Source organism: Caretta caretta, chromosome 1 (genome assembly GCF_965140235.1).
Source record: "Caretta caretta isolate rCarCar2 chromosome 1, rCarCar1.hap1, whole genome shotgun sequence".
Taxonomy (NCBI): Eukaryota; Metazoa; Chordata; order Testudines; family Cheloniidae; genus Caretta; species Caretta caretta.
The window spans coordinates 66,403,642-66,425,323 of NC_134206.1; the positions used below are offsets into that span (position 1 = coordinate 66,403,642).

At 39.2% G+C, this 21,682-nt stretch overlaps 1 long non-coding RNA gene across 2 annotated transcripts in view; it reads left to right on the forward strand.

Annotated features, from left to right (window-relative positions):
• Positions 1-16,195, forward strand: part of LOC142069566 (uncharacterized) — a 73,126-nt gene extending 56,931 nt beyond the window's left edge. The window contains exons 2-3 of one of the 2 annotated variants that reach the window (XR_012665462.1): positions 13,211-13,425; positions 13,912-16,195. This is a non-coding gene — a long non-coding RNA (uncharacterized LOC142069566). The remainder of the gene's footprint in view (positions 1-13,210; positions 13,426-13,911) is intronic. The other variant, XR_012665464.1, reaches the window with a different exon arrangement.
• The last annotated feature ends 5,487 nt before the right edge of the window (positions 16,196-21,682 follow it).

The window sequence follows — 21,682 nt, forward strand, 5'->3', positions numbered from 1 at the left end:
TCCCCCCACCACTGTTCCTCGGAAGTTCTTGTTAAACCCTGGATTTGTGCTGGAAATGGCCCACCTTGATTATCATACACATTGTAAGGAGAGTGATCACTTTAGATAAGCTATTACCAGCAGGAGAGTGGGGTGGGGGGACAGAAAACTTTTTGTAGTGATAAACACCCATTTTTTGGTCTGTATGTATAAAAAGATCTTCTACACTTTCCACAGTATGCATCCGATGAAGTGAGTTGTAGCTCACGAAAGCTTATGCTCAAATAAATTGGTTAGTCTCTAAGGTGCCACAAGTACTCCTTTTCTTCTTACCAAACTGGTTAGTCACTTTGTGACATGAGCAAGGAGAGACCACCCAACTCCGTTTTATTTATAATACAAGCCAAAATTTGAAACAAGGTTTTCAGAGAAGAAAAGCTGGTACAATATTACGCTTTTGTCTCTTTACTCAAATTAATGATTTAACCAGTGTCAAATGTATCGGACATGTGCAGCAGAATATGCAGAATCATGCAGCTACGTGTTCCATTGATTTCAATGGAATAGTGGATAGGACCAGCCAGCACAGAGTTCCAGTGAAGAGTAATAGTAATCATGGACAAACAGCCCAGTCTACATCTTATTTTAGCCTTTGTTTCCTTATATTTTTAAAAAAAAAACAATTATATTAAATCTTTGACTTTACATCTTTCCATGCGTCTTCATATTAGGCACCTTTCTTCCCAAGCATTTAGCGCTAGATTCACAAAGGGACATAGACTTTTTGAGTCTGAGCATCGTAATGCCTAACTTTTAGGCACCTGGAAAATCACAGGAATGACACTGAGGTTCAAAGCACCTCAGATAGGTGCCTGGGCTCCTGTGCAATGAATAGAGACTTTAGACTGCAGTTCACAAAAGTCAGCGTGCTCGGCAGGGAGCCACTCAGTCTAGCCAATTGAAGATGCCAATGGCATGGGTTTGTCCTAAATCTTGGCCCTCTCACAGAGATAGGTGCCTAAGTCTAGGCAGAGTCGATGGGGGAGAGGCAGCAGTCGATTCACCATAGTGAAGACACCGCGGTGAGTAGATCTAAGTACGTCGACTTCACCTACGTTATTCACATAGCTGAAGTTGCGTAACTTAGATCGACCCCCCCCCCCAGTGTAGACCAGGTCTTAGATGCTTAAGGCATTTCATTAGCTATGGGACATTCTGATGTCATACTCCCTTAATCTCTCTTGTTGAATATCCCATAGTCCCATGGCTAAGGCACTCTCTTGAGAAGTAGTAGATTCCTGTTCAAATCCTTTCTTCTCACCAGGTGGAAGGAGGACTTGAACTGGGATTCTCCCACTTCCCAGATGAGTGCTCTGAGCACTGGCTAAAAATTGTAAGTGGCATCTTTCCCACCACTGTGTTGTGTGGACTTTGGCAGCCTCTGCACATGCTTATCACATGGGTAGGTGGATTAGGGTGCAGCTTCATGGATCACTCTGGGACGTAGATGGGAGACAGGCATCCGGAAGCCTAGAGTGAGGCGGCAGTGTGCATATCCAGAGGAAGAACCATAAGCACCCAGGAAGCTTTTTACTACAAAAATTTAGGCACCAAGCAAGGTTAGGTGCTCGTGGGCATAGGCAGCAGCCGAGTGGGAATTTTGTGAATTGCAGGGGCTGCTAAAAATGGGGCTTATGCACAAAAAAACTTTAGGGGTTAGGTGCCTAAGTACCGTGGTGAATCCTGCCCTTACTCCTCATATCAGTCTCTGGGGTCCCCTTCTGTTACAAGTAGCCAAAGGGGGTATGTCTGCACTGCAATTAAAAACCTGTGGCTGGAGCATGCCAGCTGTCTCTGGCTAAGGGGCTTTTTAATGGTTGTGTAGATATTCAGGCTCAGGCTAGAGCCCCAGCCCTGGGACCCTGTGAAGTGGGATTGTCCCATAGCTCAGGCACCGGCCTGAGCCCAGATAGCTACACCTCAGTTAAACAGCCCCTTGGCTTGAGACCTGCTAGCCTGAGTCAGCTGGCACGGGCCAGCCACAGGTATCTAATGGCACCTTATCCCTGATCCTGAGTTTTCTGGAAAGGACACATGGCAGCATGAATATATTTGGATTGTGTATGTTTTCTGTCGAGTGAAGAATATTTGCTGCTTTATCTTCATTCTCTCTGCTTTAAAATAGCCCACATGATCACCTGTTTTCTAGCTCATATCGTACTTCAAGGCCCATAACATTATCATGGTGTTGATCAGTGGTTTTAGGCAAGGTTTTCCTCCCTCCCCTCCTTTCAGACCTGTCTGTAAAGGCCTGTACTCTAAGAATTTAGGTGTATTCTTATCACTTGGCTAGTTATAGAGGTATAAAAGAAAGAATCAAAATCACTGTCTGCAAGTGTAAGGGCCTTCTCTTACTGTGACAGTCTGAGGCCCTGTGCTTAGGCTAAGGCCTTTGGCTAAGCTGCAGAGGCAGCCATAAGCTGGGAAGCGACCAGTCACCTCCTCACATTCCAAACTAGTCACATTGAAATAAGGTGCTATTGGGCTGTTAGGAATACAATCCTGTCCTGATTATGCCTATCACCTCCAGAGAAAGGGAAGTGCCTAGAAAATGTAAAAGAAAACTTAGTTCGATAGCATCCTGTCTGGCAAGAACTCACTTATCAATAGCTGGGATGTGAAATCCTCATTTCTGTGTTTGTTCTATCACTGTAGTCCCCATTTCCCCATTGTTTGTCTGTATAATCTCTGTCTGGTTCTGTGATTGTTCCTGTCTGCTGTATAATTAATTTTGCTGGGTGTAAACTAATTAAGGTGGTGGGATATAATTGGTTACATAATCATGTTACAATATGTTAGGATTGGTTAGTTAAATTTCAGGAAAATGATTGGTTAAGGTATAGCTAAGCAGAACTCAAGTTTTACTATATAGTCTACAGTCAATCAGGAAGTGGGTGGATGTGTGGGGGTGGGGAGGGAAATGGGAACAGGGAATGGGGGTGGAGAAATTGGAATCATGTTTTGCTAAAGGGGGAAATGGGAACTGGGAATGGGGGTGGGGAAATTTGAATCATGTTTGGCTAAGGGCAGAAATGGGAACAGGGAATGGGGGTGGGGAAAGAGGAATCATGTTTGGCTAAGGGCAGGATTGGGAACAGGGACACAGGTGTAAGGCTCTGTGGTGTCAGAACTGGGAAGGGGGATACTAAGAAAGGAAACTGGAATCATGCTTACTGGAAGTTCACCCCAATAAACATCGAATTATTTGCACCTTTGGACTTTGGGTATTGTTGCTCTCTGTTCATGCGAGAAGGATCAGGGAAGTAACAAAGTTCATGGTTTTTCACACTGGTCCTCAGGTCCCACCCAAAGATCTCCCACATGCTAAGGAAATACACTGCTTTGAGTCACCTCACCACTCAGTAGGGGAAAGTTGACAGTCATAAAATAAACTGTGGGATTTACCTGTCATTAATATCTCCTTCCCCCTCCACAACCCCAGTACTTATCCATAATCATCATACATTTTCACCTTAGTTCTTAGTTATATAGTGACAGGAACAGCTTGTGTGTGCTTTCTTTTAACAGTGTTTATTTTTCCACACCAAAAAAGAGCAAAGCGTTATGAAGAACAAATGATTTTGGATCCACCCTAGCAGCAGTCCACCAGCTGTCATTGTAGTGTGAATTCCAATCCACAGTTCTGAACTGTGTTTATTAGTTAATTAAAAAGGGAATTAAACCTTGCCTCCTTCCCAGATTGTGGTGAATAACAGGGTTTGGGTTTTTTTGTGGGGGTGTTTTTGGCAAAGCAATGAGTTTGGCTTTTGAATGAGTAGGACATCACCTTGCCCAACCAATTTGTGTTGTATCATTCAAGTCCTGAAAAAAGTAAAACAATAGCAGAAGGCGAATGGGAAGAAATAATTTGCATTATTTAAAAGGGTTAAAGATTCTAAATTAATAAAACAATCATCTACCACAAATTAATACCAGTGCCAAATGAAAATGCAAACAAATAGTGTAGTTGTTAAAGTTCAAGCCCGGATAGTGCTCTGAGTATGGGAGGTTCTTGGAATAATACCACATTTTTTATCCTCTTTGGGCATATGGCAGCAACAGCTGAATGGCTGCAACATGCTGCTTTTGGACTGCTGAGCACAAGTGGTTAGAACAAGAAGCTGGTGGTTCTATGCTGTACGTGGCAAGCTGGCAAAATCCTTCCTATTAAAGTTTGAAGTGAAGATAGATTTTGACGATGGGATCATGTGTGTCATATTGTCTCTTTCTGTTGGTTTTCAGAAGGGTTTTATTAGCTACCAGTGTGGGTAAAAGAGATGGCATTTGGTTCGAGTACTTCCTATGGATCAGCTACAAAACTTATCTCCCTTAGAATTTCATTCTGCATTCTTTATGTTCAATTATGGTTCCTAAGAACATAAGCCATGATGAGGATGAGAGCAAGAGCACAGCAGTGCCCACAGAAAATATGCATCTGGAATACATCCAAAGGGAATGTGAGACACCTCTTACACCTCCCTCTGCAGTAACTGCATACCAGGGCATGACCCTCCCTCTGCACTCCCTTCTGGCAGTGCTGGTGTCTCCACACCTGTGCCAGGGAATGACAGCGCTTTGTGAAACCTTCTTTGTGGTCCACACAATTGAGCTGAGAAACCATAATTTTTGCCACTATATCTTATAACCCAAACTGTGTTTTAATGACTCAATAGAATCACATTAAACAATTTTTTTAAAAGAGAGGAGAAAACTCTTGTAAGTTATTCTCTAAAACTCTGATCCTGCAACTCATTCTACCAGAACAGAGTCCTGCTCTCATGTGGAGAGCCAGTATAGATCCCAAGACACAGGAACAGGGCCCAAGTTCCTTCTTCTGTGTCATTCTCCCCTAAGTACAATCCCACAGCTTTCCCAGAACGGCCTATCTTGTTGGTCACCAGGTATTAGAACGAAGGCTTGTCTTGGTAGGAAGTGTCTCAGATTTGTCCAAAGCCAAGCACATTGTTGGGGCATAGATGATTATATTAATTAATTATATTATTTTATATTATATTTTATAAACAAAAATTGCACTAAACAAAAATAATAAATGTCACTGAAACTCTCATCCACAGGCCAGAGATTTGCATAGCCAGCTTGCTAACAGTGCTGTACTTACTAGCAAAGGTGTGTCAGTCAGAACATAAACAGCAAGTTTATAATTTAGCCAGGAATGTAAAGTAACACATCACCACTATATTAACAAGACACCACAGAACAACCAGGAGGAAAATTGGGGGCCAATTCATAGATGATATAAATAAGGCTATAAATTACACTTTGATAAATCAGTCTAAGAATAAACTGCTATGAGTTACTTGCTTAGGGAATAGGGCATCCAAAGTCCATTGAAGTCATTGAGGTCTTTCTGTTAACATCAATGGGCTTTGGATCAGAGCCTTAAAGGGCAGGAAAAGCAAACAACAGCAGGCTATAAGAAGACATAGCAAAACTAGGCCCTGTTTTACCTATACTTTCTTACATCCTTCCATCACTTGTATTTTATGCTACGGTCTTGTTCCTCTGTTTTTTTACCTGTGTGTGAATTATACCACCCTACACTCACATTGACTTACAACACCTTATTCTCCATCCTGGAATTTGACCCATGGAACTTTAGTAGTCTTCCAACAAAACTGTAAGGCCTCTTCTTTCCAAGGTTGTAGAAGATCTGTATCATCACTAATATGGAATAAAAGTGATTGATTGAGCTACAAAAATCAATGGAGATCATGTTTTCCTGTGCAAAATATTTATTAGGCTTTTCTTCCTGCATCTGATCTTTATTAAAAGCTCAAAGTTTGGAAAGCTTTTTTAAAGTTGCATTTATTACTTATATTATTATTATTACTTATTATTACTTGTATTATTATTATTTATTATAAAAGTTTATTACTGACAGCACTTAGGACAAAGATTCAGCTCTGCCTGTGGGCTTTTCAGACCTCAGTAACAGAAAAACCTGGAGAGTCCTAGATGATAAACACACAAAGTAAAAGCAGAAGACAACAGAGGTTCATTAAAGCTATCCATGGTGGTAAACTAGAACAAAATGTGCTTTTTTGTAATATGAAAGAAAAAAGGGGCTTTTTTTTCCACCAAGGAAAAAATGAACATCACAACTGTGAGATTTGAGAAGTACTGTAAATGTCTGTCTAACTACAAAAGAGAACACACACAGTTCTGTTTCAGTTGGTTTAACCACCTACTGTGTCAGTGACTTAAAATAAAGGGAAAGGGGAAACATACAAAAAAAGATGGTGTTAGCCAACAAAGAGAGAGTTTTTTTTTCTAACTGAAATACTAGAAGTACCCATGTGTGCAGAGTGTAAGTCACAGTTGTAGACTGTCACCAGCACTCACTGCTGGTACCCAGCGTGTCGATAGCCACATCGTAATTTGATCGTCGCAAAGAACTTTGGGGATTTTTTTTCTTACTGTAGTTATTTCTGAATATTCCTAAAAAAGGGGAGAATGAGTCCTTTCTCTGTTTAATGTTCACTTTTTTTTTGAAGGATGTACTTAACAGCTTTTGAAAAAATGGTGCATTTTATTTCTGAATATCAGTAACTAGATCAGAACTGTGCTTTCAATTCAATTGCCGTTCTTTCAGACCATAGTGAAATAGGGATGGAATTTGAGATGTTAAACGAACTCTGACTATAATCTGAGAACAGCAAAACTAAAAATACTGGTATAAACTGTATTCCAGCCACTTGGCAGCAATATGAGAAAACAGCTAATTGAAATGTAAAAGTTTTATTATTCAGTGAGTTTACTTTCTATTACCTTCTCTCTTCTGCTTTTAGCCATTCTGTAAACATCCCAGGTGAGAATCCTAGCCACTGGTCTAAAAGTTATGAGGGATATCCTCCTCTCCAGCATCTTTATAAGGGCCCGGTCTGGTAGATGAACTTGGGGGCTATTCACCAGATTGGACCCTGCCGGTATATTAAGTGGAGTAACTCCTATCTTCTCCCAGTTTGTGCATTGCTCTGGGGTGCATTGCTCTGGTCTGGATGCCTGGCGTGGGACTGCAGTGCATTTGCTCAGAAGCAGAAATATAGGCACTTCGGGAATTTTATTGAAAAAATTAAGCACTGAGCTTAGACACCTTAGACAGTCATTGTGGGAAGCTGAGCAAAAGTTTTGTGAATTCCAAAGGGATTGATTTGGGGATTTAGGCACCTACGATTGCAGTTAAAAGGACCACCTAAATCTGTTTGTGAATCTAGCGTGAGTGACAAAAATAATCCAGTTATCCTCAGTCATACCTCACACATTCTACAGAATGTATTTAATTATAGATTTCTTACTTTTCTTGTGGTTACTTATATTTCACTCTTTTCCCTGGTAAGTCATTATGTCATTCACTCCTTTCCCTAAGGACACATATTTCCATTAGTAGCTAGAGTTGGAATGAGGAAAGGAAAGGTGGGTATGATTTTGTCATGTTCTGATTTTGCAAACACAAAACTACCCCAAGCTTCTGATTTTGGATTCATGATCTCTTGGAGGCAGAGAAAAGTCCTAAACCTTTTTTATGCAGATACATATGGTAGAAATCAGATTTGTGGATTTCAATAGATATATAAATGGGATTAAATGAAGGGTATACAATGTGATCAAAAGTGTAAATTAACTGCAACCAGAAAAGAGGAGACAAGAAATAGTTCTAAATTTGACTCTCATAAAGGACCCTAATGAAGTAAAGGCAAATACACATATGAGTAGCCAGGCTATGCATAGTGTTTAGCCAGCACACCTCTGAAAAGTCTGTGGGACCAGAGTGTTCAATAATAAAGAAAGGAATGATGCTGAAGGGACCATATTCAAACCGGACATGCCAAACCCATGAAAAAAACAGACATTGGGCTTGTTTTTGCTTAATTGGCTTGTGAGCTGCTTGTTGGCTAGTTTTTGGCTTGTAGCTTGTTGCTTATTGTAGCTTGTTGTTCTTTTTTTTTTTTTTTTGATCGGCTCCTGGCAAGCAGGGGCAAGGGGGTGGGTAAATAGGGGCAAGCCGGAATGCATTATAACACTGGAATGCATTACCTAGGGAGATGGTGGAATCGCCTTCCTTAGAAGTTTTTAAGGTTAGGCTTGACAAAACCCTGGCTGGGATGATTTAGTTGGGGATTGATCTTGCTTTAAGCAGGGGGTTGGACTAGATGACCTCCTGAGGTCCCTTCCGACCCAGATATTCTATGATTCTATGAAGTCAATGGGACTACTCATGATTAACTGCTCATCAATGATATTTCTTCCTAGCTGTCATCATGTATCTGTTTGTCCTTTTAGATTGCTTTGGGGCAAAACTACAGTATTAACAATAATAATATGAACGGAAGGGAAAAGTCTTCTGTCTCCACTTCACTTGACTAGCCAATATTGCTGTCTTGTTAGGGCCTGATGAGGGGAGCGGGGAGAAAGCTTCTTTTGGCTATGCTAACTATGTATTTAAATAGGCCTCAGTTGAGGAAAACAGCCCTATTCATGACAGCACTAAAGCATGTGCTTAACCTTAAGTACATGCTTAAGTCCCATTGAACTCAAGAGACTTAACATGTGCTCAAAGTTTAGATTTACAGATTCTAAGGCCAGAAAGGACAACTGGGATCATCTAGTCCAACCTCCTGTATAACATAGGCTGTAAAACTTCCCCAAAATAATTCCTAGAACATATCTTTTAGAAAAAAACAAAAAATCAAACAAACCCACCCCTTTAATCTTGACTTAAGAGTTGTCAGTGATGGAGAATCCACCAAGACCCTTGATAAATTGTTCCAATGGTTAATCACTCTTTGTTAAAAATTGAACATGTGGTTAGGCACTATCCTGAAAATAGATGGGCTTCAGTATGTGCTTATGAGCTTTCCTGAATCAGGGCCTTACATCTGGACAGCATCAGGCCATCCAAGTTCTTTCTTTCATTTTGACTAATTTGAATCATCAGAGGTTAATAGGGCAAAAGGGAATGGAGAATACATGCTCTGATGTCTATGGCCATATTATTTGTAATAATTTATAATGGCATGAAATGCTTTGCATTTATAAGTATTATTTATTTTGTATTACCATAGCACCTTGAAGTCTCAGTCGTGATAGATGCTTACAAACACAGAACAAAAAGACAGTTGTCCCAAAAGAGTTTTCAATCTAATTCTAAAATAAGAGACAGCAGATGGATAAGGACTGGTGGGAGTGTTCAAAGAAACAATGAGACAACATTGGTCAACATGATAGGCAAGGTCTCAGCAGATTGTTTTCAAATTCTTTAGGCTTCTTAGCAAAGAAGAATTCAAAGGAGGGTTTAGAACAGTGATATTCAGACTGAGGATCAGGAGCTGCAAGTGGCTCTTTACTGTGTTTCCTGCGGCTCTGTGTAGTAGATTTTAAAACATGGTGTGATTCAATTATTAACCAATCAGGATGTTTTCACTATGTTATTAACCAATTGTAGAACACTTGGTCAGTCATTTTGTTGTGAGAATTATATATTTGTAGTAAATGAAACATCAAATTCACACTACTGTGGCTTTTTTGGGCAACATTGATTGCTAATTTGGCTTCTGAACCACTGAGGTATAATAAAAGGTTTAGAAAAACAAACATGTGAGGACATAAAAAAAATAATACAACAACATCTGGGAATGTTTAGTCTTGAGAAAAGGAGACTGAGGGGGACCTGATAACAGTCTTCAAATATGTTAAGGGCTGTTACAATAAGGACAGTGATCAATTGTTAATCAGTGAAGATAGGACAAAAATTAATCAGCTTAATCTGCATCAAGGGAGATACAGGACTTTCTAGATATAAGGATAGTTAAGCACTGGAACAGGTTTCCAAGGGAGGCTGTGAAATCTCCATCATTGGAGGTTTTCTAAGTACTGGTTAGACAAACACTTATCGGGGTGGTCTAAATATACTTTGTCTTGCCTCAGCCTAGGAGGCTAGAGTAGATGACTTCTTGAAGTCTTTTCTAGACCCACATTTCTGTGATTAAAAGATTCAATTAGATCTTGGAAGGACAAGCATTATTTTTGTAGTCATAAATGAAAATTAAAACATATGTTTCTGTTCATTTCTATTAACAATAAGGTTGGAATGAAATTTTATTCTCAAAAATATTACAAAAATGACAATTAAGAGAATATATTTATAGTCTATTAAATGTATTTACTATTAGCATTAAAATTAGATTCTACACTTACTTAACCTTCCTACTTTCCGTGTAGAAAATATGATAGGCACAGAATTAGTGTTAAAATATATTAAGTTATGATTGCTTAAGTAAGAATAAGCTATATATTTACCTAAACTGTCTCTGAAAAGAGTTGCTAGATTCAATTTAATTCAGCATGCTGTGCACTACACTTGGGGCCTTTCTGAATCTTATTACAAGGCTCTGAAAGATCAAATCAAAGCTTCATTTAAGTCACCTTGATAGTGCAGCTGGTAAAAGTAATGCTGAATTGCAATGGAATCCTGTCTACAGTGTTCAGACTAGCTGCCCATGTTTTTACTTACAAAATTATACTCTCTGGTTAGAAATCAGCCTCCTTCTCTACACTCTGCAAGGAGGCTGGGCTTACTGCAATATTCAGCACTTCACAAAATTCGCTGTTAGATTTCCTGAAGCCAATTAAAGTTTTTAATTGTGTCTTGAAGCTATATGGCTAAAATATTCAAGCCTCTCACCTCATCCTTTCAAAAATAAGAGAAAACCTGGACACTTTTTCTGATTTTACATTATGTATAAATTGTACACAGTTGCATACAATGTATGTGTATGCTTCTATAGAGTGAGAAAGAGAGAGAGAACACTCCACTGTTTTGAATTATTCCTTGATTGGGTAAGTTACATTAAATATATATTTTCTGAACTCTGAAATAACATCTTTGACTTTAGGTCATAATTAAGTTCAGCCTGAGGCTCTAAGTGAAATCGCTCAGCACTCAGTAGATGGTAAGACCATGTTATGAATTAACAATAGCAGCACATTTGGTTATGGCTAACAGGAAATAAAAGTGATTTACCAGCAGTGGTGCTGACTAACCTATGTGCCTTCTTGAGAAAGGACAGTCCTTTTAAGTCAAATATAAGGTCAGTAAATGAAAGTTGTGGGTCACCTGTGTTTAACAGAGCTACTAGGTATCCAAAATAGTGCAAAATTCTATACTTTGAATTATCGAACTAAACTCCAATTTATTGTCAGTTTTACCATTAATAATGTTCTAAATGTTATAAACCCAGGTACCATATTGTGACTGAATGTATCCCTTTATTCATATCCTACACACAAAGTAATACTCTTTGTACAACATATTACTTGTGAGGTTGTTACACTTCTGGTGTGGCTCACAACTGAGAGTGCCAATCTCAGGTCAGGCTGTCAGAAAACAGGGCAGACACCCCAAACAAGTGGGGTGTCTGCCTTGATTTCACCAAGCCAATAACAACTGTGCACTTCTGAATTACTATATTAGTCTTACCAGGGAGCCACAGTCAGTTCCTTTAGGCTCTCTAGCTCCTCTTTACCACCCAGACAAACTGGACTTTTGATGAAAGGTTGTTAAAGCCAAATATCACCTCATATTAGGTTACTCCCAACTGCAAGAGGTCAGTCACTTACCCCAGGTCAATGGATACTCTGGAACTCACAACAAAGACAAAGCTGACAGCCAATTTCTCTAGTAAACTAAATCAAGGTTTATTAGCTAAGTAAAAGAAATGAGAGTTATTGAGAGATCAAAGCAGGTAAATCAGGTTAACAGGTGGTCAGAGTTTGTAAGTCCAATGTGATAGCAGAGATGTAGCGATCTGTTAGTTTCCATAAATCTTTCAGGGTTACCCAGAACATCTTTGGAGATCTCTGTCTTCTGTCTAGTGTGCCCCCTGAAAGTGTTCCAAAAGCTCAGAGATACTGGATCGCTTCCATGATTCAATATTTATAGATTATGCTCACAGAAGACAAGCAGACAGGCATCTCCATTATAGCATGGGATTTTCGGATGCAGACTCAGTTTATGGATTCTGTGGGAAGCAGCGCGGACCGAGGGATGTGCTGGCCACCCTTCCTTCAGCCCCCATTGGCCTGGAGCGGCAAACCGCGGCCAGTGGGAGCCGCGATCGGCCGAACCTGCGGACACGGCATTAAACAAACTGCCCGGCCTCCCAGGGCTTTCCCTGAAGTGGTGGCCATAGTTTGAGAACCACTGATCTATAGTCTATAGTACATTTTAATGCAATAACATTCAACAGGTTACAGATAAATGAAGACAATACCATCACACTTCCTTGGAAGTATGCCAACACACAAGTGAATTGGCCTGATAACATTACAATGCCTTTTGGCACTCCTTTGATTTTTATTAACATGAAAGTGAATTAACCTGCTGTCTTTGTTTGAGCTGAAAACCTGATAGCATCACAGAGCTGTCATTTGAAAACTAATAACTTGCTGATCAATACTATCATGATGAAACGTATGTAGCAAGAGTGGACTTTGGGGCAGATCCGGACTTGAAAATTTGGTCAACTATATTGCTGGGAACCAAGTCTAACATGTTAAGTTTCAGTTAGTAGAAAGCATTTTATCTTTATTTCTCTTGTAACCATTTCTAACTTTAATGCCTTATACTCACACTCACTTAAAATCTCTCTTTGTAGTTAAATAAACTTGTTTTATTCTTTAATCAAAACTAATCCAGTGTTGTGTTTAAACTAAATTGTTTGGTAACTCCAGTTAAAGTAGCAAATTGTTGTATATTGACCCCTTATAGAGTCAACAGACCTATAATATCTGAACTGTCCAGGAGAGTGTGCAGAACACACATTTTTAGGGAAAATCTAGGACAGGGAGTGTGTTGGGGTCACCCTGAAAATGATAACTAAGGCTGATGGAAGTCAGAATGTTGACTGGAGGGTGGCTAGCAGGCTGTAACTATATACAAACACTCAGGATATGACCTGCATTCTGTTTGTGAGGGTCCCAGGTTGGGAGCTGTAGCAGCAATGGATTGTAAGACACCCAAGGTTTCAGGGCAGGTGGTAACACAACCGTTCATTGGTCTGGATTGCACCCTGGAATATGATACATACATATTTGTTTACAAGACACATTGTTTTCTTTTATTTATTTACGTATTTTTACTTCCATGCAACAGCACAAATGGCAACTAGTAACTGTGAATAACTGCAACTGCCTCCAACTTTTCTCCCCTTCTAAACAACATCATGCCCTGGAGCAGAAGCAGAATGGAAAATCCTGCCTACACCCAACTAGCCCCTGGAGCAACAACAAGAGAACTGTGTGGCAGTACAGATGTGAATGAGACAAATTCTAAGAAGTGAGATATATGACTGTGTACATTATACATCGGTAAGTGGGCAATGTGGTGGTGCCTTTCAAAAGCAGACATGGTAGAAGTTACTTAAAATTACTGTTCCAGTTTCTGCTTTAAATGAACGCTAAGATAAAGAAGGAAGTTCAGCTAAGCATCCTTCTTATTTTAATACCAAGCTAGTGTTCCTGTGTCATACCTAGGGATGTCCGACCTGTATTGTAAAAAAACTAAAGCCTCTAGAGCGCTAAAAATAACTTTTAGAACTTTTAATGCTGCATTTTCCCCATTTTTGGCAGTCACCTTTCGAAGCATCGAGTAAATCTTTTTACATTGCCACAGGTTGAAGACATTAATAAACTGGAATTTTTTCTTCCATTACAGTTTAGCATTCTTGGTATAATTTAGTGACTGTATAGCAGTTTCATGGTTTATTATTATTATTATTATTACAAATCCCTGATTATTATTTGAGGCTATTTAATCAGATATGCTTTGATGTATTACTTTTCATCTACTTTCAGCATGTACTATGTGAAGATGAGTAAGAAAGAGTTGCAGTACCTACTCAAAAAGAAAAGGAGGACTTGTGGCACCTTAGAGACTAAGCAATTTATTTGAGCATGAGCTTTCGTGAGCTACAGCTCACTTCATCGGATGTCAGTATCTACTCACACACATATGCAAGTGCTCTTTTATGAGTGTCAAAAATACCTTTTAAAGCACTCTTATAGAAGCCAGATATCAACTGAATGATGTCTCTAACAAAGTTAAACATTTGTAAGCATTGGATTGTTTCCAGAAAACAAGCTTGGTAATCTAAGAAACTTTACTTTGATAGATTATGGGAATGATTCTCATTTACACTAAGGTCCTTTTTTCTTTTCTTGGGAGGTGTTAAGGGGGCTAATAGTGAGAGTAAGTTACAGTTCTAATGTCAATCCCTCAGAACAGTGTGAAGGTGTTTTAATGTAAATGAAAATTCCAAACTCTTCCTGCAATTCAAGGAGAAATTCATAATTAAGATTTCCAATACTTATGACAATATTTCTATGTCTATTAAGTTATGTCTATGTGCTCTGGTTTCTGAGATGAACGTTCTCTGTCTTTTTGTACAAAGAAGCAGTTAATAAAGGGTGAGTGGTACATGTTACAAGTTGTTGTAGCAATTCTGGGCATGACAAATTTTGTGGTTGTGGCCTTGAAGAAGTGTTGTACCGAGGCCCTAAAGGATATATGTCTTGCCCAGATGCAATGAAAAATTGACCTGAAAATATTTCCTTTTGTTATTCTTGTTGTGGTTGTTGTTTCTTAGTGGAATGAAACCACACATTGGAACATAAGCAGATTACTGATTGCTGTTCAGTATGCCACATGTAGACAAGATGCCTATAGAATTCCCTTTAACTAGTGACAAAGCAAGCCCATGCAGTCACGAAGCAGTGGTTTAATATTTCCCATTAAAACTCTTTATGAACACTTCTTATCTTGTAAAGGCAGAATGCAAATACTGCTGTTCTCACTCAGGAAAAACTCCACTTGAATTCAATGAGAGTTTTGTCTGAGGAAGGACTACATAATTTGATCAACAGTGTTCAAAAGCGTAAGCAGAAAGTGAAGGTAGATTCACTTAAAGATTATTGTTTTTCAGAGTAAACATACAGAATGTATGGCAGACAGAAACTTATATCTGCAAGGCAGGCCAGCAGTTAACCTTGCAGATTAAAAAGAAAGAAAAAAGCTACAGCAGAGTAGTTGATCCATTCTGTCAAAATGCCAGATGGCTTTAACTCTTTGCTTCCATATTCTGTTAAAACTTGATTCAAGGCTTCTGTATTTTTCTCTCTCTCTTTCTCCTTCTCAAAATCAACATGCTGTATCCATTGCTGGACAAATGCAACTCCCTATGCTCTTCTGAAAAACAACAACAATGAACAATAGCTTTTATAGTAGAACTAAGACTAACAGCTGGTATTAATAAGATCTCCAAGAGAAAAATCACCATCTAAGCACATTTCTCCACCTATCCTTTGCAGTTTTATTTGAAATATAGCACATCTGCTTTAAATCTCTTTAAATTGTCAGAATCTTTTTAACCTTCCCTTTACGTTTCTCTATATAAAAAGTAATAGAAAGAGGAACACGAAGTTCATCAGTATAAACTGCACATGATAGTTTTGATGCTACAAAAGCGAGAGACATTGGATAACATTTTCATAGGTAGCCAGGGGATTTTTAGATACCCACATCCCATTCATTTTGGTGGGAGCTATGCGTGTCCTAATGCCCTAGTCAGCTTTGAAAATCTTAACCAGTGCTGACTATGGTATTTAATCTCCATTGCCTCCACTTTTGTATATCATGCCACATGGAACATAAGAAGATGCATATTGGGTAAGACCAATGGTCTATATGTTGGATCATATTAAAGAAGTTCTGTATTAAAATCACAAATGAGTTTGATTCCCCATAGTTTAAATTCCAGGGTATTACTAATTAAGAGGTCTCTTGGTTTTTGGTACTGTTTCTCTCCCACTATGTGTGAAACTTGCAAGCTGCTAATTGTGTTAGTACATTCTAAGACAGAGTCTGTTCTCAAAGCAATTCACAGAGAGAGAGACTCAAAGCAATACTCTAACAACAGAAACAGCACCCAGAGACTCCCCGCCCTTTTGTTGTATTAAGAATTGTGATTAAAATAGAGATAGAGGATGTATGTGGATGGATGCTTGGTGTGGATAATAACTGAATGATCAGGGAGGTGCCAGCCTAAGAATCCAGTGTCCATCGGCTGAAGAAGGTGTCAAGTGGAAATAACCAGAGGACACCCCCCCCCCCGGAGGGCAGACTGGAATCCACCCAACAGCCTCAAGAATGGGAGAACCAAAGAACAAGATAACATCTTGGAGCCGTCAGGAATGTGCTATCTGCTGATTGATTCAGCAACAGCATGATGAAGCAATTCCCATAGACTGGCATAGGAAGAAATTCCTATGAAAATAGACTCTAAAAAGTGAGAACTTTGGGGTCTGATTCTGCAAACCAACTTCCAGGAGCATCAGATGAGCATCTGACAAGGCCCTGCTCCCTCCTCATGTCCAGGCCACCTGGCCAGTGGCTTGGCATGAGCAACTCTAAGGCTGGTAACTATGATAACAACCTTGCAGAACCTGTGTGTGTGTGTGTGTGTGTTTGTATGAATGAATGTGTGAATAAATATGAGATTGAATGGAATGTTATAACTATAACTAACTGCTTACTATGATTCTTTCTGTATTCACAATAAATGTGGTATTTTGCCTTTTTCCCTTTAATAAGATCCTGCTGGTTTTTATTTTATTGGTATAACATATATAGCTATGTATCTGGTCTTCCAATTGTGGCTGATGCCAGATACTTCAGAATGAATGAACAGAACAGGGCAATTATCAAGTGATCCAACCCCTATCATCCAGTCCCAGCTCCAGGCAATTCAGAGGTTTACAGACAGCAAGAATAAGGGGTTGGGTCCCTGAGCATCTTGGTTAATAACCTCTGATGGGCCTATCCTCCGTTAAATTATCTAATTCTTTTTGAACCCAGTTATATTTTGGCCTTCACAACATCCCTTGGCAATGAGTTCCACAGGTTGACTTTACCTTGTGTGAAGAAGTACTTCCTTATATTTCTTTTAAACCTACTGCCTATTAATATAATTGGATGACCCCTGGTTCTTGTGTTATGTGAAGGGGTAAATAACACTTCCTTAATCACCTTCTCCAAACCATTCATGATTTTATAGACCTCTATTATATCCCCCCTACGTAGTCGTCACTTTTCCAAGATGAACAGTCCCAACCTTTTTAATCTCTCCTTATATGGAAGCTATTGCATACCGCAGTTGTATTTGTTGCACTTCTCTGTACTTTTTCCAATCCTAATATATCTTTTTTGAGATGACCCTTAGTTATCTGAAAGTAATTGCTCTATTGCAAACATTTTCATCCTTATTTTGCTAGAAAATTAAAATTTTGCATATGTTTTAGAATTATATCTGACTAATTGAATAAAGTTATGTTAATATAACATTATGATTGCATAGTTAAGTAGTCAAAAGTTGGCAGGAAGATGAAGGCTAGACACTTTTGTTACCTATGCTGACTAGCAGTAGTCTACCCAGCTGAACAGGGTTGTAAGCCCCTTTAGTTGGACATTCTGCCAATGGGATCACTTAGCCTAGATCCCACTGGCTTCTGCTGGTGGAAAGCAAGCAGTACATCACATTTATTTCAAATTTAAAAAAAAAATACAAAACACATAATGGGCTAAATATTCTGGACTGACCATTCTGAATTTTTTAGAGAGCTTTACGAAAATAGTTTTGGTCTGGTCCTCCATGAAATGTAAGGCTGTTTCCATTGGATTCTCCCGTGTCAGGTATATGGTTAAGTCAGCTTTGCACTGCTCTGCCCAAAGAGTGTGGACACTAAGGTTTCTTCGTGGTAAATCACAAAATAAGAAAGAGCTACTTAACAGATATATCATTTTGAAAAATATATCCTTTGCAAATGGTACAAGAGAACTTCAGATCTCATTGGAAGGACTGTAAAATGCTTGAGAAAATCATCCTAAAAATGTCAACAAAGAAGAAAAATCTTCATCTCACACTGGGTTAGGTTATACTATCTGATTCATTTCCAAACTGTCTTGAAACTACTGAATTATAATCTCTATATTGTGTATCCTTGGACATCAGATGAAAACCATGAATGATACCAGCTCTGTTGTGAATGTAACCTGAGTTTTTCAAAACTTTTCAGGTGATTGAATGGGTCTTCCTTCATGCAACTCAATGAAATGAAATTGAATTTTGTATAAACATTTATTTAATCTATATACTTCATGTCACACGTTCCCCCACTTATTCCTTCCTTTCTTGGTATTCTGGGCAGGGAGGATGAACTCTGTTCATCATTGATCACTTTTTTTAAAAATTTGGGATTATTATCAGTTGTAGTTTCAGGTGCTAAAGGAGTATAAATAGCAACAGTACTAGTGACATTAAGTATCTCCTTGCCCTTCATCATATATGCTGTTATATAACGTCTTTCTATTTCTTTTTCGTACCCCAATCTGAAGTACCCCTGGCTGATCTTATTAGCCTCTTGGAGTTGCTCTAAAACCAGGCTAGCATGTTACCTAAATAAACTAATAAACAAAGGAATTCCTATAAACCACACAGTAAAGTGGAAAGGTAAATAAATCTCTTTAATGCCAAGTCTAGACTGACTGATAAAAATCATACTATTACTACTTAAGGGAATTTCAGAGGAACAGTAACCGAATGAGACCTGTTTTAAGAGGTGTTATTACAGACACAGCAACGAGGTCCTTGTAAATTTTTCACTGTCTGTACTTTTTCATTCTTGAAGATAGTTTGCAATATGTACCTTGCTGTATCCATAATAATTTACACATACTGAACCTTAGTATTAAGAGAGATATGTTTATTTTTCCACTTTTCAATATTACTTAGATTAGGTTACAAGTTTTCCTTCTATAGAGGTAGATTATTTGTTGCCCTATGCTGCAGCATAGGGGAATAAATGGCACATGGGGCCCATCATGAGTAGCAGTGCAGAGAAGAAGAAGAACCACTTCTCTGGGGAACCAGTCCTCGTCTTATACATGTTGACAGTGAACAGGCAGGTAGCTGTGGGAATTGGTGGAACCTTGACTCCAATCCACCCCACAATGTGATGACCAGTTCACCAGCACAGCTGATTTTACACATCATTAAAAGTAATCTATACTAAGTGTAGGGGCGGTGCAGATTATCTCCCTCCACCCAGGTAAGAATGGGGGGTTAGTTGGAGCTAGTTTTATGTCTTTGAATCACAATCTAGTTCCAGGAATATCATCAATACGGGGGCAGCATATCATTGCACAACTCCTTACCTGGGTCTTGCGGAAAAGCCTCAGCTTAGCCCTGTAACAGCTACCTACTACTCACCACTCAGCAGCAACTCCTCATGGCTCATCTGGGGAATTAGCTCTATGCTCTGTCCAGGGGTCATTCAGCCCATTGCCTCAGTTACTTGCTGTGCAGCCCCTTTCTCACTGGTCAGGAGCTTAGTCTCTAAGGTGCCACAAGTACTCCTTTTCTTTTTGCGAATACAGACTAACACGGCTGTTACTCTGACACCTCTCCCTTGTGTCTTAGCCCTCTGGCCAAGTCACAGTCATACTTCCCTTCCAGGGGGGTCTCACCAGGCTGTCTCTCCACCCAGTCACAGGCAGTCTCCATATCCACTCCTCTTCCACAGTGGCTTGTAGGGGAACCTGGGCCCACCCTCTACACCAGGATCCAATCCAGGGGCCCTCAAACCAGCAGTTCAGGTCTATTCTCTAAGCCCTTACTGCTCCTTCCCTGAGCTGCTTCCTACACTCCTATTACAGGTTCCAACTCTCCCCCACCTTGTATCAGGGAGTGTGACTGTAGGCTTCCTCACTGCAGCCCTTCCTCTATATTGTCAGGTCTCTAGCTTCATAGGAGCCCCACCTGTTTCTTCCCAAGTGAGCTTCATCCCCAATAAAGCCTCATTGCATCCTAGCTCACCTCCATATGCAGTTTATGGTTAATTGGGCTCTCTTGCTTCTATTCACACTTTCAACCCCATCACAAGCCCTTATTGAGTGATTGTGATTTCTTGAAAATATATTTTATAAACTGATATATTGGATTTATATTAGGTGTGTGTGAGGCTTGATGTTAGGATTACACTTGAAATTAGGAATAGATGAACTGTGTGGAATAAAATATGAATCCACCCAATCTTACCCAGTTGAAAAAATATATATTTTTTCTTTTACAATGTTCATCCCCCCCTGAAACTCAAGTCTCTTGATTAGGAAATACTGTACTGAGAGGCAAAGTCCATTCTTATGGAATAATATTTCCAATCAGAACAAAACTATAAATCTAGCGAGAGATGCCTTTTTCTTATGAGAATTCTATTTCAATACCTTGACCAACCAGGTTTCGATAAGTTCATATAAGTTACAGAAGTTTTTAGATTCTTATTCCAACTTGAAGTTCTGAGCTAGAGTCAAACCTCAACCACTGAATTCACTGTTATCAAATGGCAGGAGAATGCACACCCATGGCTTCTTTCTGTGACAAAGCACACATTTCTATTATTCAGTCTCTAATGCTATATATAGTACCTTTACATTATGTAGGATAGATTTCATATTTAAACTATCTGAGAGACAAAACTGCTTACAAAGATCACTTTGAGTGTTGTCCAAATAATAAGAAATTTGTCCTGATTGAATACAAAGTCAGCAGTACAATTGTGGCTATTCATCAACCAGAAGCTGAGCCCTATTCAGTGGGAATAGAAAGTGCTCAGCATCTTTCTGGTTCAAGCCCTAATTCTCCAATCCCACAAAGACTGTATACAGTACCTAGCACACTGTGAGTGCTACCATAACACAAATCAGAATAATAAATAACAAATAGACAGGCCATTCATCTGTGAAGCTTCTGGAGGCGACATCAGGCCATCAGTAAGGCTGATATAGTGATAAATCAAGAATCTAAGAGGCTGCAGCAATACCCTAAGCTCAATATCTATACAGTGTTCTGCTGTATGTCTTCACTGTAATTCCTAGAGGTCCCCTATTGACATGTTTTATTCTCTCAGCTGGTCATCTCTTTTATCTACTTATTTTTATCTTGATGCTCTTATCCGTGATGCCACCATAGTCTCCAATGTTGAAATATTTAGGTTAGCCTTGCTAAGTTTGTCAATAAGCCTTAAGAACGAGACACTTTTGGAATGTTTCCAGTGAAGAGAGCACTGTTTTGTCTAACTGCTGTTTTCACAGGCAGCTTTCTAATCCTTCAGTCTCAGATGTGCGTTTCTCTACTAGTTATTGAGAGAGGGATGTTAAGAATAGTGGTTTCCACTAGTGTATCTCATAGCACACAAATATCTTGCTTGCCTTCAGAGCAAACCCCTTGTTCCACTACCGCTGGACAGCTCCAAATTATATGTAAATAGCCCTACCAAAAAGTCAATTGCAACAGGAAAAATCCTTTTATTTTATTAGGGTAGAGAAAATCCTTTATTACATCATTTGTTTCATTTGTCTCTCTTCAAATTCCATTTTCAATATAACTTGATCTCATGCACTAGTAATGTTGCAGCTGAGACTTTGAAGGGAAAGAAAATGCACAGCAAACTTAGTTATCAGTTAACAAAATGAATTCCTATACTTTTATGACTGAATCCAACTAGCAGCAAACAT